Source organism: Manacus vitellinus, unplaced genomic scaffold (assembly GCF_001715985.3).
Source record: "Manacus vitellinus isolate BGI_N305 unplaced genomic scaffold, ASM171598v3 scaffold_38_pilon, whole genome shotgun sequence".
Taxonomy (NCBI): Eukaryota; Metazoa; Chordata; class Aves; order Passeriformes; family Pipridae; genus Manacus; species Manacus vitellinus.
In genome coordinates, this window is record NW_021940526.1 from 1,075,788 (window position 1) to 1,092,473 (window position 16,686).

The 16,686-nt window shown below is 40.8% G+C and overlaps 1 protein-coding gene across 3 annotated transcripts in view; it reads right to left on the minus strand.

Moving 5' to 3' along the window:
* Positions 1-16,686, minus strand: part of MACROD2 (mono-ADP ribosylhydrolase 2) — an 836,463-nt gene that overhangs the window by 465,928 nt on the left and 353,849 nt on the right. The gene's annotated exons all lie outside the window — the stretch shown is intronic.

Genomic DNA, 16,686 nt, shown 5'->3' on the forward strand with positions numbered 1-16,686 from the left:
TTGAAGTTAACAAATAATAACAAGAGATATTTGAGTAACTCGGAACAAGACAACAATTTCTTAAAAATTATTTTCATTTTCAAGAATACTTGGTAAACAGGTTTGGAAACCTTTTTATTTCCAATTATATTTTCAATCACTCATTATAATCACTAATTATCTGTGAGAATACAACAGCAGGTCAAAAGTAAAAGGAAATGCATTGTCACAGCAGAAATACCCAGCTAATATACTGATGTTGCTGCTCCAAGCTGCACAAGGGAGCCAGCCAACTATAAGGTAATTGTTTTGCTTTCAAAAGTCTTCAGTGAATCAGTATCAGCAAATCTACTGGATTTTAATGAGTTAAAATATTTTAATAGCAGAGCTTTGTTCTTGGGTTTAATCACCTTTCCCTAGGGCTCTGAACAACATTTAAGCATGTGCTTAATTTGCTATTGAAGTCAACAGAACTATAGGTGAATGCTGAAGTTAAACATGTGCCTAATGAGATTTACTGAATCAGAATGTGGAAAACCCAATGTGAGCAGAATCAAAGCCCAGAGGCTTTAGCCAAGTCCACCCCGAGTTTCCCTAAAGATACAGGGCCCCCAAAATGCAAAGGAAAATTTTGTATTATTGTGACATATCTGCTGCACATCTGTAATTCTGAAATACTTATGTAGCAAAACACATACCAGACTTTATAAGTCTTCAAAGTAAGAAAAAACCTTTGGATTTACCCTAAAATCCTAACTTTTGTGGAATTTTGTTTGGTGTCAGTAGTTCAGCAATACCCTTTGACAGGAGACAACTGTTGATTTGCCTCATGTTTCCTCCAAAAAGAAAAGGTAGTGTAATTAAAATGTTTTGATTTGGGGCAGGAGGGAATGGAGAAGTGGAGCAAACATATATATTTTAGCTCAAAGTTCCACTGTGAAAAAGAAGGAACGTAATCCAACATTAGATCTCACTTCCTCAATCAGTCAGGTAAACTCTGTAATCCTCTCAAACTTGGATATGAACATCTGCATTGTACCAGTTGATACTTTTTCTCAGATTAAATTAAATTAAATTACCTGTATGCCTTTAAAGTCTCTTTTTTATTACCAAAGATAAACACTTCTTCCTAGTCTGGGGGAGTTTAGTTCAATAAAGAACAACTCAATGAGCTTTGAATGCAGGATATAAAATATAAAACTGTTCTTTACTATTTTGTGTGACATTTAAATGGCTTAAGTGAACATTTAATTGAATTGCAACTAATAAATATTTTCTTGACAGTAAATATTATAAAAAAGGATTTGACTCCAAGAGAAAAATTCTTCAGATTCCACTGTAAATGTTCAAGTCTGACTTAACAATATTTTAATTCTTTCTCTTTTGGCTTACACGGAGGATCTGGTTTTGGCATCAAATGTCAGAGAGACTGGGTTTTTTTTTCCCTGCCCAGAAAAACAAACCGTGTAATGGAGAAATGTTTAGCAATCTCTCTTAACAACATACAGTCACCAATCCTTTCTCTAATACACTGTAAAAGTCAGCCAATCTGTTAGAGGAAATTTTTTTTTAAATTTAAATGGTGAACAGAATTGTTACCTCAATATGGCAGTCATTAGCATGGAAGGAGTTAATCTTCCCCACTCCTTTTTTTAAGAGCAAAAAAGGCTAGGAACAGCTGTCACTCAGGTGATGAATACAAGCTGCCAGCCTTTTAAACAGCAGGTACAGCATTTGAGCTCTGAATTAATTAGCATTCAGAAAGCCTAAACACCGCTTGATAACTCCACAAGATGATTTTTGTCCCTTCCTGCAAATTAATACTGCTATTAAGATGAGCAAGGGCACAATGCAGATCGTAATTGTACCCATTAAACAAAGTTTCACAAGTAACAAATTGGAGGCTCCTGCCAAGAATGCATCAAGTCAAATAAAGCCTTGCTGCAAATAATGTACAGGAATCCATCTTCACTTTTCCATGGCATTCACAGAGCCACACACAATATGGATTCCTGTGTAAATGCATGAAATGTTTTCTGCATGTAACCACAGGCTTCTCAAAAGTTCATGTTTCTAAACCTTTAAATAGTGGCTTTGTCTCAAAAACATTCGGGCCACTTCTAGACAAGAGCTGCCTTTAGCATGCACATATACACTGAAATGACAAGTTAACAAGGCCTTGGAGATTATACTTGTAATGTCTTAAGAAACAAGGCCTCCCTCCACCAAAGGCTGCTGCAGCACTGCATCAAAGTCTACATAATCCATGTGGAAAATCTCCCTCCTATAGATGTCATTTCCTTTAAACGATGAGCATATTTTATAAAGCACAAAAATGATTGATATCAGAATTTAATGATGTTTAATAAGTAGCCATCTGTCAACAGTCAAGGAGTAAAAAGGAAGCGCATTATTATTCCCCAAAAGACTAGAAATATCGATGCTAATTAAAAGGCACATTATCATTATCTCAAAGCAATGTCTAAACACTAATCAAACTTCAGGTCCAGGAAAGGGGGAAGAGGGAGAACTAGAGACATGAGTGCTCGCCTAAGGGGTCACTGGATTTGACAGTCTCCAAGCTGGTGTATGATAGTGCAGAAACCAGAACTCTGCAAGTAACTGGTAACTCCTGACTGGGTGTGCAAGCAATCAAACCCCAATCTGACGTAGGAAATGTTATTTATTTTCACCTCAACTCTTTAGAAGAGATCTTTGCTACATTTTTACAAAGAACTGTGGAAGGAGAGAACTATGCTAAACATGGCATTTCACTATTTTTTCCGAATTTCCATCCACCATATTCCAAAACAAAACTTGGCATCATGGTGCCCAAACACAATTAACTGCAGCATCCTAAACTGCAACGTGCTCGGTACTTTTAGCTGAGAAATGGATCAGTATCACATGTATATGAGGAACTTACGTGGCCAGATACAACTGAAACCTACACACAAGGGAACAAACCCCATGAACATGGTGCCTGTGAAGCACATTCGACTCCTTGGCCCTTTAGGAAATCACTGTGGGACTCAGGGCTGCTTTGGCTCCTCATGCTGAGGAGGAAGGTGCATAAAGGTAGGTGGTTCAGGCTGCTGATAATGTTTGCTAAGATCAGCCTTCAACATTAATATCAGTTTATTACCTTTTAAAATGTGGTATTTATTGCCATTTTCATAATTCATCTTGATCAGAACCTCTCTTTAGCAAGCAGACCTCTACTAACCTCAAAATCCAAGCCTCATGTTTGAACTGAGGCAGCCAACAGTCCCATAACATGCTTTTTGCCTTAGTATGTAAAAAGCTGACAAGACTCTTGGCATTTATTGCTTGCAGAGAGGCACAGCTATAGGCCATTGGCAAATGTTTTCCTGCCCTTGGGATACAAGAGATGTGTGAGCAAGATATGACTGATTCCCACCTCCCACGTCGTGGTAACTAAACATACAGTCCCAGGTTTAGCAATATTGACTCTATGAGCCAGGCCCAGCAGTTTATCCACTTTACAAGGTCAGTTTTGTGGTGTCAGAGGAAAGATGAGGGTGAGTCATGCAGAATATTCCAGCACCAAAGATAAGGAAAGCATAGACAAAGTAGAAGGCATACTGGGAACAGGTGGAGCAAATAGGGATGCAAGAATCACACCAATGTATGGAAAAATGGCAAACAAAGTATTCCAGTCGTGGCTTTAGAAAACCACAGCTACTCAAGTAATCAAGGCCCAGGGGCATGAGCACCATGGCTAATTAGGTGCAGTCATTTTTTCCATCATATTTTTACCGGTTAACTTTTTCACCTGTAATTGCCACTATCAAATTACCGTCTCCAAGACACCTCTAGTCTTCCTCCTCAGGTCAAGGAACCCATTCATCACTGCCAAGTGAAGCCTATTTCTATTTTTACCTGTCATTTTCAAGCCATTGCTTCACACAGGTGTGACCTCTGATCCTGATTTTCCTTCCAACACTCCCCTTGCTGTACTCTCATAGTCCTCCATTATCTCTTCCCTGAGAAATATTAAAAAACTTAAAGAGAGATGCCCCTGGTTTTGATTACCCTATTCCAATCTAACTCCTTGATCTTCAGCATAAACACTTCAATCATTCTGGCATTTTCATTGACTCAAATTAAATGCAGAGCCAGTAATTATTTCAAAATCCCCTTGCCCTTTCATACACAGGTCTTCTGCCTCATACAATGACAAGGTATTACCTCCCCGATTCTTAAATGGTTTAGATACTTCAGATACGCTTTGGATACAAATTTGACGTGAGGGGACTCTTAAGTAAACCTTGTGAGGCTTAGCCAGTACTAATTGTTAGCAATTACAGAGCTTTTCTCTTGTTGAGCCCCAATGCTCAAACATGATGTGAGCCATGTAACCATACAATAGTTCCACTGATTAACAGGTTCCTCGGGGTGATCATGAGCAGGAGGTACACAATCCCCTCCATTTTGCAGCCTGCTTTACATAAATTCAGCAAAGCTAATGTGAAAATGGAAATGCACAGTACTGTGTAGGTAAACTGGAGACAGGAGGTTTAGGCAGACACACAGAAATGAAAAACACCATCAGTATCCAGCTTTATATAGTTATTTACTTCCATATTCACTACATTTGTTTTAAACTGGCACCAAACTCTTTATTCTTTGTGCCTCACAGATTTGCCTTCTGACTCTGTGCAACTGTTGTACACTGTATAGCTGTCAGGGCAGAAGTGGAATGTATGAAAAGCTGGATAATTGTAAGTTAGGGCATATGGTGCTACAGAGAATGTAGGGGTTAGTAGGAAGAAGGGGGGTTTGTTTTGATTTTTTCAAGAGTCCGGATGTGACTAAAGCTTTTTCTGGCGGGCAAAGAAAATAGCCCTTGTTTCTCCACAATTTGAAAAGTTGCTTGCATTTTTTTTTCCCCTTTTTTTCTTCCTTTTTTTTTTTTTGGTGTATGGGGTGGGGAGAGAAGAAGAGAGGAAGGCACTTTTAACATTACTTCTTATTTACATGACAAATAATAGACCTTCTTTCTGATTCTCTTCTTCTGCCCCAAGAAAACACATTCTCCAACAGCATGCATAACATTGAGGTTTTCACAAAAAGAAGCCCCAAAAGGAGCAGGCTGCTGTGTAAACATGTCAGGCTTCATAGCTCACATGCATTGAAATGACCAGCACAGTTCGCTCTTCTCAAAGGTATTGCTTCAAGCTGATTGCTGACTCAAGACAAGAATACAACCCTGGTCACAGTGAGTTTCTGAGCACTTTCCCTGCAGCTGCAGGGTATAGAGGGTTTTCTGTTTGTTTTGCTTCCCTCCCCCCCCCCCCTTTTCATATGAAACCTCAGATTCTGGAGTACAGTTTGGCAGCACCAGGCTGAAACTACTGCCAGTTTCCTCGGGTACAGAATCTCTAATAACACAAAGCCCTGACTATCTTCTCACCCAATAAATAATCAAAATTTTGCACCACAATCACCCTCAAAAAACATGACTTCTTGTTTTTATCTCCCTGTTGCAGCTAATCCTTCCTGTCAACGGGGTTTCATCCATAACAAGTCTGCCTGTGACATGTTTGGTCCCAGTGCATCCCATAACAAATCCCAAACACACGGTGCGGTTCACAGAATGCACGGGTTGTAAATAGGACCGCGGAGACAGAGGCTGTCTCCTCCCGTGGGATTGGAAAGGCTGTGTTTCCCATGGAAGAAGCTCATGAAATGGGAGAGACAGCGGGCTGTCAGGGAAGTCCCAGCTCACGGATCACATTTCTGGTGCATAAGCAGAACAGAGCATTCCCAGGATTTGTATTCCTGAACGGCTCTGCTGTCGGGTTGGATACTGGCCGTATGTTTATTGCTGTCACGCTGGAAAGCTGACCCAGGCGAGGTTTGCTTCCGTACTCAGCAGTTTTAAACAGCATTTTTCTAGGCTTTAAGGGCTGGCATTGTAGGACTCGCTCCCTAGGACTTGCCCTTCCTTTTCTCCTCCCCTCTTCTGTCCCTGCTTCAATTTTACGCTTGTTCACTTTGCCCAACATATCAAAAGAAAATGCATGAGGTGGTAAAAACTGTACATAATGTTTTCACCAGTGAATTATCAGAGGGTCTCCTTGGTTTCTCAGAAGGAATAATGGGAATAAACTCAGTAAGAGCTATTTGTTTACCCCACTTACTTGTTGCCTGCCCCTCTACCCACAGCATCCTATGTTTAATGTGCAGCTGTGGAGGGGAGGAAGGTGACAGACACCAGCTTTGCTCTCCTGCTTCCTGTGGGAGAGGACCTCACCTCTCCTGCAAAAGGCTGTTACACAGCATTTCTTTCACTTTCTCAGGGAAGCGGCTCACTTTTCTTCCCACTGACAAGGAAATGAAAAGTGTGCTCAGATTCACTGGAGGGACACTTGACACCTTGGGGGTCGTTCCTTCATTTTATCTGGGATTTTAAACCAGTTCCCACAGGGCTTTCTGGGCTTCTCGGAAATCTGCTGTCAACCCAAGAGTTTCAGTTCACTCAGTGACCGAAAGTGCTGCAAAACCTGCTCCTGATGGGTGTCACACTGCTAATAACTGAGGGAGATTACAATGGCCATGAAATCAAAAATTACAGGGACTCCAGCTCTGTCTTCTGAGATATCTGAGGAACAGAGTGTGCCTCTGTCTGCATCCCACATTCTCGAGTAGAGAGAGTGAAAACATCTAAGTGAGGGCACTTTGACAAAGATATATTCTGTTATTCAAAATATATTCTGTTCTTGGAGCAATTCGATGGTGCAGCAGAATGACACAATCCACAGAGTGACATGTCAGCTCACGCACTGCACCCTTTTGAGCCCTTTCAGATTTAGCATCTCATATCCCCTCAACAAATACTAATTATAACAACCACTTATCCATAGGAACTTTGCAAATAATTCTATTATTTGCATTATGTTTGATGCAGTTGGTTAATGTTACAACTGAGGTTGAGACACCCTCCAGATAACTTATAAAATTTCACCTTGGGCGCTCTGCTGAAGTGTTGGCACTGCAAAATCTCCACGGGACATCTGCACTTAAGTAAATACTGTTGCAGGCACTTCAGACAAATTAACACACACCAGTCTATTAATACTGTTTCCTACGTACAAAAATCCCAAATGAACTGGAGGCATTCATTAATAATGTGCATCAATGGGCAGAAATTTCTTCACATGGACTCTATAAATCTTCAAATACTTGCAAGATAAAGACTTTGCTTTTGTGCAATAAGAAATGACAGAATTTAGGGTTTGATGAAACACTTGGACCTAATATTCATTACGAGTATATCAAGGTTTGTACCAAGTACAGATGGGAATAAGTATGAATTTATTTTATGCTCCCTTTCGTATGTTCACAGCGATATAAATTTGGATTTATTGTATTATTGTAACTAAATTTGAGAAGCATTCATCTGGGGGAAAACGTGCAAGGAACACCCACATTCCTGAATGGATGTTAATTGTTTGGGTAAAAGCAATTAGGCCACAGCCACCCTGTAATTAGGTGAGACACAACTCTTCCTCTCATCCCAGCAGAAAAGCCAACACATGCTGTTATTTCAGGGGGATACTTTTCTCTCTGAACAATAACCCTGCCTCACCTAATAACTGCTTTAGGTGCTTATATTCAGTAACTGCAGCTGAATTTTGACACCTATTTAACTTTTTTTTTAATTGAATATGAAAGCTGAAAGACCTACTGAAAGCCACCTTACAAGTGAATCAGATCTGCTGGAGGGAGACAATAGTACAAAAGACAAACAGAAAAACTGCACAAATTCCTTATAATTGTCAAAAACTTCAGCTTTTCAAGGCATCTGGTGATCTAAGCAAGTCCACTGGGACCACATGGCACGTAAACAAATCAACATTTTGTTTAAACATCAATCAACAAGCTCTTTCCATTGAAACCCAGGTCAGCTGCACTGGCAGCTGTTAAAGTGGGGGAACTCCTGGCTTACAGGGATGCTCAGGAGTGGGTGGAAGCACCACTCGACTTTTAAAACATCCTTCTAGAAGCTTACACACTTTACACTTCTCAATATTTATGCCAGAAAAAGTTACAGTGAAATTTCTGGGGACAAATTGTTTCCTCCATCCTCCTCTCATTCAAAATGTTGGAGGTTAAAACCCAAGATTTTTCACTCTAAACCGCAACCAGTGCAATTTTCATCCATCACTGTGTACCACTCATCATCACTGCAGTAAAATAGTTTAGACACAGTTTTACAGGGTAGTGACACTGGGCAAACTCTAGGAGATAAGAGATAACAATGGCATAAAACATCAGTCATCAGATCAGAGAAATTCTGCTGGATTACCTTCTTAAATACTGGGAATTTGCAGAAGGGTACGACCTCGCCACTGGGGCAGGCAGGTAACACCATATGATTCCAACAGATTCCAAGGGCCATGGAGTGAATCTCCAAAATCCTTTGCTGAAGGTGGCACATACAAATACATGCTGAGAAACACTATGAGGGCATATTTGGTAGGGACGTGGGGAAAGGTGGTGAGGTGAAACCAGAAAAAAAGAAAGCTACTCATAAAACAAGGGAAATAATTTTCTTCATCTTTTCTGTAACTGTCAAAATTTTAAGTAGCTTTCTTTAATGAGGTTTCTTTCAATCTGAACAAACAACACAACTTTGCTAAAAACAGCCTTGATATGTTATGAGCTGCAAAGAACACACACACAAAGACACTCTTATTCTTCCTCTTAGCCACGTAAATATTCACGATCAAGTTGCAGGTGATAAACAGTGAAGAATTAAAAAAATCTGGTCTACTTCACTGTGAGTGAACAAGTTATGTACATAATCCCCTTCCTAGATACTCTGTAGCACACTGTACAAGAATTTTAAAATGTGTCACACATGACGGTTCTCCTAATACCTTTAATTAAAACAGTACCAGAAGTTATAATGAAAAGGGATTACTTCTTTTTTAATACACTAAAACCTCAAGCTCCTGTTATTTTACATTCTGGTAAAAAGGAAATGAACAATGAAGCCACATTTTGGGATTTAAGATAATCATAAGATTCTAAGTTGAAGGGCAGGAAAGAGGCTTCATTTTTAAATTTGCTTTTAACAGATACAAGCTTCATGTTCCTATTATGACAATGACACTAATTTAAAATTTCACCCTTTGAAACTCCCAACATTTGTTCACAAGCTGCATCTTCCCTCTACCCCATATAAATTACAAACACAGATTCTCACTGAATGAAAGGAAACTAGTTAATAATTGGCCTCATTGTGATTTCGGGCTGTCTTGTAACACTCTTCTGGATTTTGCTCTGAATGCAAAATGCTTAATATAATCAAGTTTTCCTGGTGCTCTGCACCACAGCATGTGACTACTTAAAACAAAGCTATTTACTGTTTGCAAACTCTCCCACTCCCGTCTGACAAAGGCATTTTATCGTTTCCTGGATAAAAGCTGGGATACGGGGGCACAGCAAGAGGAAGGTCAATTGACTCCAAGATTCCTGCATGCAAAAGCCAGCAGGTCCACCCACTAAGGGTATTCAGCCCTTGTTAGCATTTTATGGGGTTCAGAGGGTCCTTCCCCTGATTTCAGTGGTAGCTGCAGGAACTGTGGTTGCCCAGACCCCTGCCTCTTCCCTTTGGGAATGGGAATGTCAGGAGGAGAGGATGGTGGCCACACAACAAGACAAGTATTGGGCTCATCTCTTCTTTCACACAACTACCACCTCAGGATTTCAGCAACTAAATGAGACATGGAGCTCCTTCACAGCACCGGCCTGATTCCTAGAGCCCTGTCACCTTATGCAACCAAAAAAATCCTCTGAGTTCTATGATCACATTATTAAGAACTAAATGATGATGATCACAGCAAAAGAGAAGGCTTAAGAAAAAGTGTGCAAGTATAACTCTTTGAGCTTAATGTGTAGCCTCCGTATATAATTTCTGGGATTTGGAAGCTGCAAAAAGTATTGAAATTGGTTTGTTTGGATCATTATTTTTTAAATGTAAATGGGTTGTTTAGAGTCTTGTGTCAAACAGAAAGCCAAACTCATATCCCACATTGGTGCTGACAGGCATATCATCAATTACAAGATCCACTTATCAAAAATCTGGTACCTAAACTACTGAAGTAAAAGACAGAGGTAGAAGATTATCTTTTGTGATAATAGGACGATAGCACACATATCTGCTGCAGTGTTTCATAAAGCATTTGCTAACAGCAGAGAAAAATCATGAGTTCAATTGCAGACTCTTGATAAAGATGCACTTATTACAGATCCGTCCCACCCAGCTCCATTCCTCCTACAGAACACAGTATGAGACAGTGGGGGTTTCCAGTTCCCCACTGCAACTTTGGACAACTTAGTCAGATGTTTTACAAGAAAAAACCAAACCATAACCCCTTAAGAATTTTCAAACCCTTGCTCAAAGCATAAGCTCCGCTTCTTAATAAAAAAAATAAAATAAGAACACTATGGGACAACAAAGTCCCTGTTCTGAAGGCATCTAATGAATGTTGGCCTTAAAATTATACCTAGATAATACTGCAGTGCAGCCCCAAAGAGAGCCTGAGCGTGACTGTGCCACATGAAGAACTCTATGCCACTTAGAGAAAACCTGATGTAAGATTTAGCAGATTGGAATAAATTTGGCATGTAAAACTACAGCTATGATACAAGACAGAATATAAATTCATTGCCACTGCCAATACATTGTACCCAATCCCTCTGCCAGGTCACATCGACCTGGAAGAAGAAGTATGCATGTGTGTGCACATCTGAGTGCATTACACGTGCTCCTCTTGAGAAAGAACACCTCTGCAGGATTGATGGCCACGGACAGTATTTCTAATGGCCTTTTTAATTGGCACTATGATGATTAATTGGGGCCTTCACAGAACTCCAGGAGTGCTCATTACCAAGCAGCGTGGCGTCCCGGCACACTGTGTGGGTGACCATTATTACTAAACAGTCATCAGATCACGAGACACTGATAAGATAAATTTTATACAAGCCTACAAACCCCAGAAATTGAAGCCCACTACTGAGGCAGCGGGTAAATTCTGTTTCCTCCTCAATATATTATTTCAGCAGTGCCCATATGCTCCAAGAGAGCAGAAAAAGGGCCTTGAGAAAGGTATTGAAAACAGGCTAAGTACGTAATAAGGATTAAATACTCCATGCAGTATTTCTTGCCCTTGTATAAGTTTACATCTGCTCACGCCTACACACAGGATATTGCAATTACCCCCTCAGACAGGAGTCAGCCTCGTGGTTACTGCACACCTGAGACTGCTGGGAGAGGAGCAAGTGTGTGCAGGAATGGCCATGGAATACCTCAACTACATTGTATCTCTGGTGCTGCCTTTCCCTCAGGGAAAGGCTCATGGGCTGCTAAGTGTCCAGGGCCCAGGACAGGAGACGGATGAGGCTGTGACCTGCTGCTGGCTGACCTGACAGACAAGAAGCCACTGCAGAAGGTGTGGCAGCAATGTGGAAAGGACCTCAAGAGTTTCTGCTTCCTCCCTTTAGGTTTAGACAGCTCTCACCTGGCCACAGAAAGGGGCCTGAGGGTCCTGGTAGATGGCAAGTTGAACCTGAGTCAGCAGTGCCCTGGCAGCCAGAAGGGCCAACCCTGTCCTGGGGGCATCAGGCACAGCATCCCCAGCTGGTCAAGGGAGGGGATTGTCCTGGTGAGGTGTGGCCTCACCTTGAATACTGTGGCAGTTTAGGGCACCACAATATAAGGAAGATATTAAACCATTAGAGAACATCCAAAAGAGGGCAAGAAAAATGGTGAAGGGCCTTGAGGGGCCATATGAGGAGTGGCTGAGGTCACTCGGTCTGTTCAGCCTGCAGAAGAGGAGACTGAGGGGAGAACTCATCCCAGTCTACAACTTCCTCCTGAGGGGAAAAAGAGGGGCAGGCACTGATTTCTTCTCTGTGGTCACCAGTGACAGAACCAGAGGGAATGGTCTGAGGTTGTGTCAGGGGAGGTTTTTTCTCCCAGAGGATAGTTGGACACTGGAACAGGATCCCCAGGGAGTGGTCACAGCACCAAGCCTGACAGAGTTCAAGAAGCGTTTGGATGATACTGCTTGGCACATGGTGTGACTCCTCGGGTGTCCTGCACAGAACCAGGAGTTAGACTTGATGATCATGATTCCAACTTGGAATATTCTGTGATTCTCTCACCTGTGCCTCTGCCCTTCCCAGCACAGAGTGCAGTGCCCGCCTCTGCCCCCACACAGCCCTCCCAAGCTCCTGCCAGGTTACTGACAGTATATTCACTCATCCAGACCACATATAAGCCCACAAATGTCTACAATACACAACAAAGAAACGTTTAGCCATTTAAAAATATTCTGTAAATAATCTTGGATAACACTAACACCATCTTAAATTCTGTGAATGATTCAGGATTTTGTCGCGCGCTGACAAAGGGCTCATTCTCATTAGAATTCTGTAAAATCTTCTTACACAAATCTCCTGTCAGCTTCAATCCATTACAAATAATAAAGGTATGCTCAAAATTGGGGACCAAAGCAAATGTTGTTTAGACTTAACAGATTCAATTTACTGTGCTGTTAATCGGATAGCACCGATACACTTCTCACTTTGCCCTGACAACGGGGTCTAATGGGATGTTTGGCTCCATTTTCATCACGCCGCAGATCTGTAAAGCACCAGCCACAACACAGCACAGATTCAGCCCCTCTGCAGGTCACAAGGAAGGACCTGGGGAGTTTCCCAGGCAAGAGGTTCTCCCAAAGCACTGTGCTGAGTGTCCATACCTCTGCAATATCCTCTCCAAACACAGAGCTTGCAATAATGATCGTCCATCAGCCAGTGCAGGAGAAAAGCTTATATCATCTCTTGCCCAATTAGCTGCCTTTTCATTCTCTTCCTTTCTCTTTCCCACTCCAAAATAAATGGAGGTTTTGCTGCAGCTGAAAAGGCTCTCTTCCCAACTGGAAGAAGACAGAGAGTAGATATAATGTCCAGACAAACAGAAGCCCCATAAAGAGATGGGAGCAGCTGCCAAAAGCACAGTTCTTTAAAAAAAAAAAAAAAAAAGGATAAAGAAAAATCTACTCTCCTGATGAGTTCAGGACTGTTTCCTGAGCTGGGCCAATACAGCTAAAGCCAGCCAGGGACCAGTTAGGGGCCAGGCACTATGGCACATCTCAAATAGATGTGTGGCACTCAGGTGTGTAACAGACAAATTTGGGATTTACTCTTAGTTGCAGTGTTAAAAAACACACCTACTCTCTGATAAATCCATCTTCCCAAGTGCAGCTCCAGCTGATTTGGACCAAAAGGATATATTGCAGTAATGTGTTTTTCCATCTCAGTTTGTGAGCTGAGTAAAAGCAATATCAAGAAAATAAAAACCAAGCTGACCAAACAATTGTCAGGAAACTGGGCTTTTTCAGCCGTGACAGTAATGCTGGAGTAAACTGGCTTTGAAAGATTTCCAAGTTTTGTGGTTTTGATTGAGGATTTTATGAACCAGTTTTAAATGCATTTGGATCATTAAGAATTAGTTTAAGTTGAACTTCCCTGGGAAAGTAACTAGTGTAAATCAATCTTATTTTAAATACACATGAACAGCTTAAAATTGCATCGTATGCTATTGCTAACACGCATTAGCTTCCAACTCCAAAGTAGATTTAAGTTTTGCTGCAGAGCTGAAGATATCATTTGGAAACAGATGTTAAAGTGTCAGGAAAAGCAACTATCTTACTGAATAAATGAACTTCTTTGCAGCATTTAAAGAAAAATTAGACAGGTTAAATAATAGATGCCCTATTCAACATTTTTAGATGGTGTAAATAGCCACCTCTATGAATCACAAATCATAAGAAACTGCCATGTTTCTGGAAATGGATATTAATCTCTTTGAAACATGTGCCCTCGCACTCATGACGCATGGCAAGCTTGCCCAGTAGAAGCTCATGGGGAAAAAGAAAAAAAGAAAAAAAATCAGAAGAACTGACACAAATGACACATTTGTAAGAACAATTGAACTGGTGAATCACAAATTCCAGCCTTTTTCCCGAGAGCACTGCTTCTACTGAATAAAAAAAAAAAAAAGGAAAAAAAAGAAAAAAAAACCACAGAAAAAAAACCAGCAAAATATGTCTCTGCTTTGGACTTCTTTAGACTCTTTTTAAACTTGAAAATTATTTTATTTTGCCATTCTAAAGAAGTGAGGGCAATAGCACACTAGCTGTGGTTAAAACGAATCTTTACTTCCAGTTTGATTTAATAAGGTGTTTGCAAAAATACTGCGACACAAATGAACTCAATATGTTCTCTTCCTTGGCCTCCAGTAGATAGAAAATTATATTTTCAAAAATCCATTGACATGACTCAAATTGTCTTGCCTCTAGAATTTTTATGGTTTCAGACACATCTGACACATCATTTTTGCTACCCTCTTGTTAACTCTCTCCAATCATTAGCGGCATCTCGGTGTACAGGAGGGAAGCACTAAATTAAAGAGTCGATTTCAGTTTTTAAGCCCCGGGGCAGAAAAGGTTGAGCACATCACAGAGAAAACGCATTTTACTTCCAACTAGGATTGCCTGTGCTCTCATTACACTACCTCAGCACCCCTTCAGCTGCCGTGTGAAGCAGAGGTCTATTAAGCTCTGAAGGGAGCTCATTCTTCTGTCCTACGAGCCAAAGAAAGACATTTCTGGGGTGATGAGAACTGCTTGAGCTAGATGGAGAATATACCTGAAAATGCCTCCTGGGGTTCCAGCCCTGGAAGCCTAAGCATAATAGCCCTGAACTGGGGGTGTGGCACACCAGATATTTATAACTGCTGGTGGACAAAGCCTTTATTGCCTTCAGAAACACGGATGAAAGGGAAAAACAGCTCCACGTTGTGGGGGGGAAGGGTGGATGCACACAATGGGGTTTTTATATATTACCCCGACGTGCTTCTGTTCTGTGGGACTTTTCTCATTCTTTGAGCTAAGAGGATAATTTTGTGGTGTGTCAGCAGAGCAAGGGAAGGATGTAGCTGCAGCGAGCAGGCTCGTTGGTTCATGCACACCTTGACAAATGGCTGATTACAGCTGTTTGGAAATTCTGAGCATTCATACGTCAGCTATAGAAATCACAAGTGAGGTCTGGAGGAAAAGGAGGAAGGAAAAGCACAGCACGGAGGTTGGGGGAGAGGGAGGGTTCATTACTTGCATAAGCAGAGTAATAACAAGAGGAGGTGCAAGAAGAGCACCAACGTGTGGCTGGTGCCAGTTATGAGAGGTGTCAAGAGGCTTAGAAAGCAAAAATTCAACAGGAAAATTAAAGAGAACATGTATGTTTTTCCACCAAAGATACACTAAAAGTACAGAACCCAAAACTACTAAATCCAACCAGAGCAAACCCCACGTACCAAACCAACCAACCTCCTTCCCAACCCCATCTCTCTTTCCCTTTTCCAGCCACTCCAGAAGGAAAGGAAAGAAAACATCAGTTCAGTTACATGAAGGCAGGGGGCAGAAGAAGAAGCTTTGAACATGGTGAAACAATAGTAACCTCTCCTCATTCTGTAAGGGCTGAAGGTGCAACGTGAAATTTCTTTGGGGATTGAAACATTACAAGAGGAGGCAGTGAAAGAAGGCTGCCCAAAATATTTCAAATTAGTTTCAAAAAATCCACTCAATACACCCCACTTTTCAAAATACTGGCTTTTCATGCAGCATTTTCCAGTCTAACTCCTCTGACGAAATAAATTCAATTTAAGAGGGAGAAAAGGTATAATTTTCTGTAACTGGAAAAGGCAAATCAATACTTCATAAGTATGGTACATGCTAAGATGATTAATTTTCCACAATATGCTCAAATCTCAGCAGTGAAAACAGTATAAAATCAAATTAATGACTAAATATTCTACATACTAAGAGCAAGAAAACACTCTTTCATTCCTGTTAAATAGATTAAATGGGAAATGGTTTCTATGGCTGTCAAACTGCAGCCGGTCTGAACACCTTGAATTCTGAGTTCTATGGATAGTACCATAATTGTCTTTTCTTAAGGGTTTGTTAGAAGCTTCATATTGTATCAAAAACCTTTTTGAAGAGAAAGGCAACCTTTAAAGGTCTCATCCATTTGGGCTGTGCCTCATTTCCATTATTCCCAAAGCTCATGTAGATTTTATTCCTCTCATTCTTTGCAAGGTCATATTTTTCTGTCATTTTACTTGTTACATCCCAAGCTTCAAGATCAGCAAACACAGCCTTAAATGCACTTCACCCTCACTCTGGGAAAAAAAAAAAAAAAAAAAAAAGGAAAAATCCTTTAGAAAAGGCGATTTTGACATTGACTGCCTGCAGTTTGACTCCCTACCGCTTCGCAGTGAGATCAAGAATAATACTTCACTTTATAATGCTCACCTCGAGATTGCGTCAGTAATGAAACACTCCAAGCAGGGATCAGTTAGAACAGCAAATGGTTTTAACATTTCCAGGGAGCAAAGGAATTGAAACATACCACACTCCACATTTTCAGAACAAAGAACAGACATAGAAACAAAAAAAAAAAAAATAACAACAACAAAAAGAAGAGAAAAAAAATCCTTTGCAGTGGAATGTCTTGAAAAGAGGGAATGTGTATGGCTTGAGGAGCTGCTGTGCTGCAAAAGGCACTACGGTTTTGTTAACCAGAGCTTAAAATCTACACTAAGTG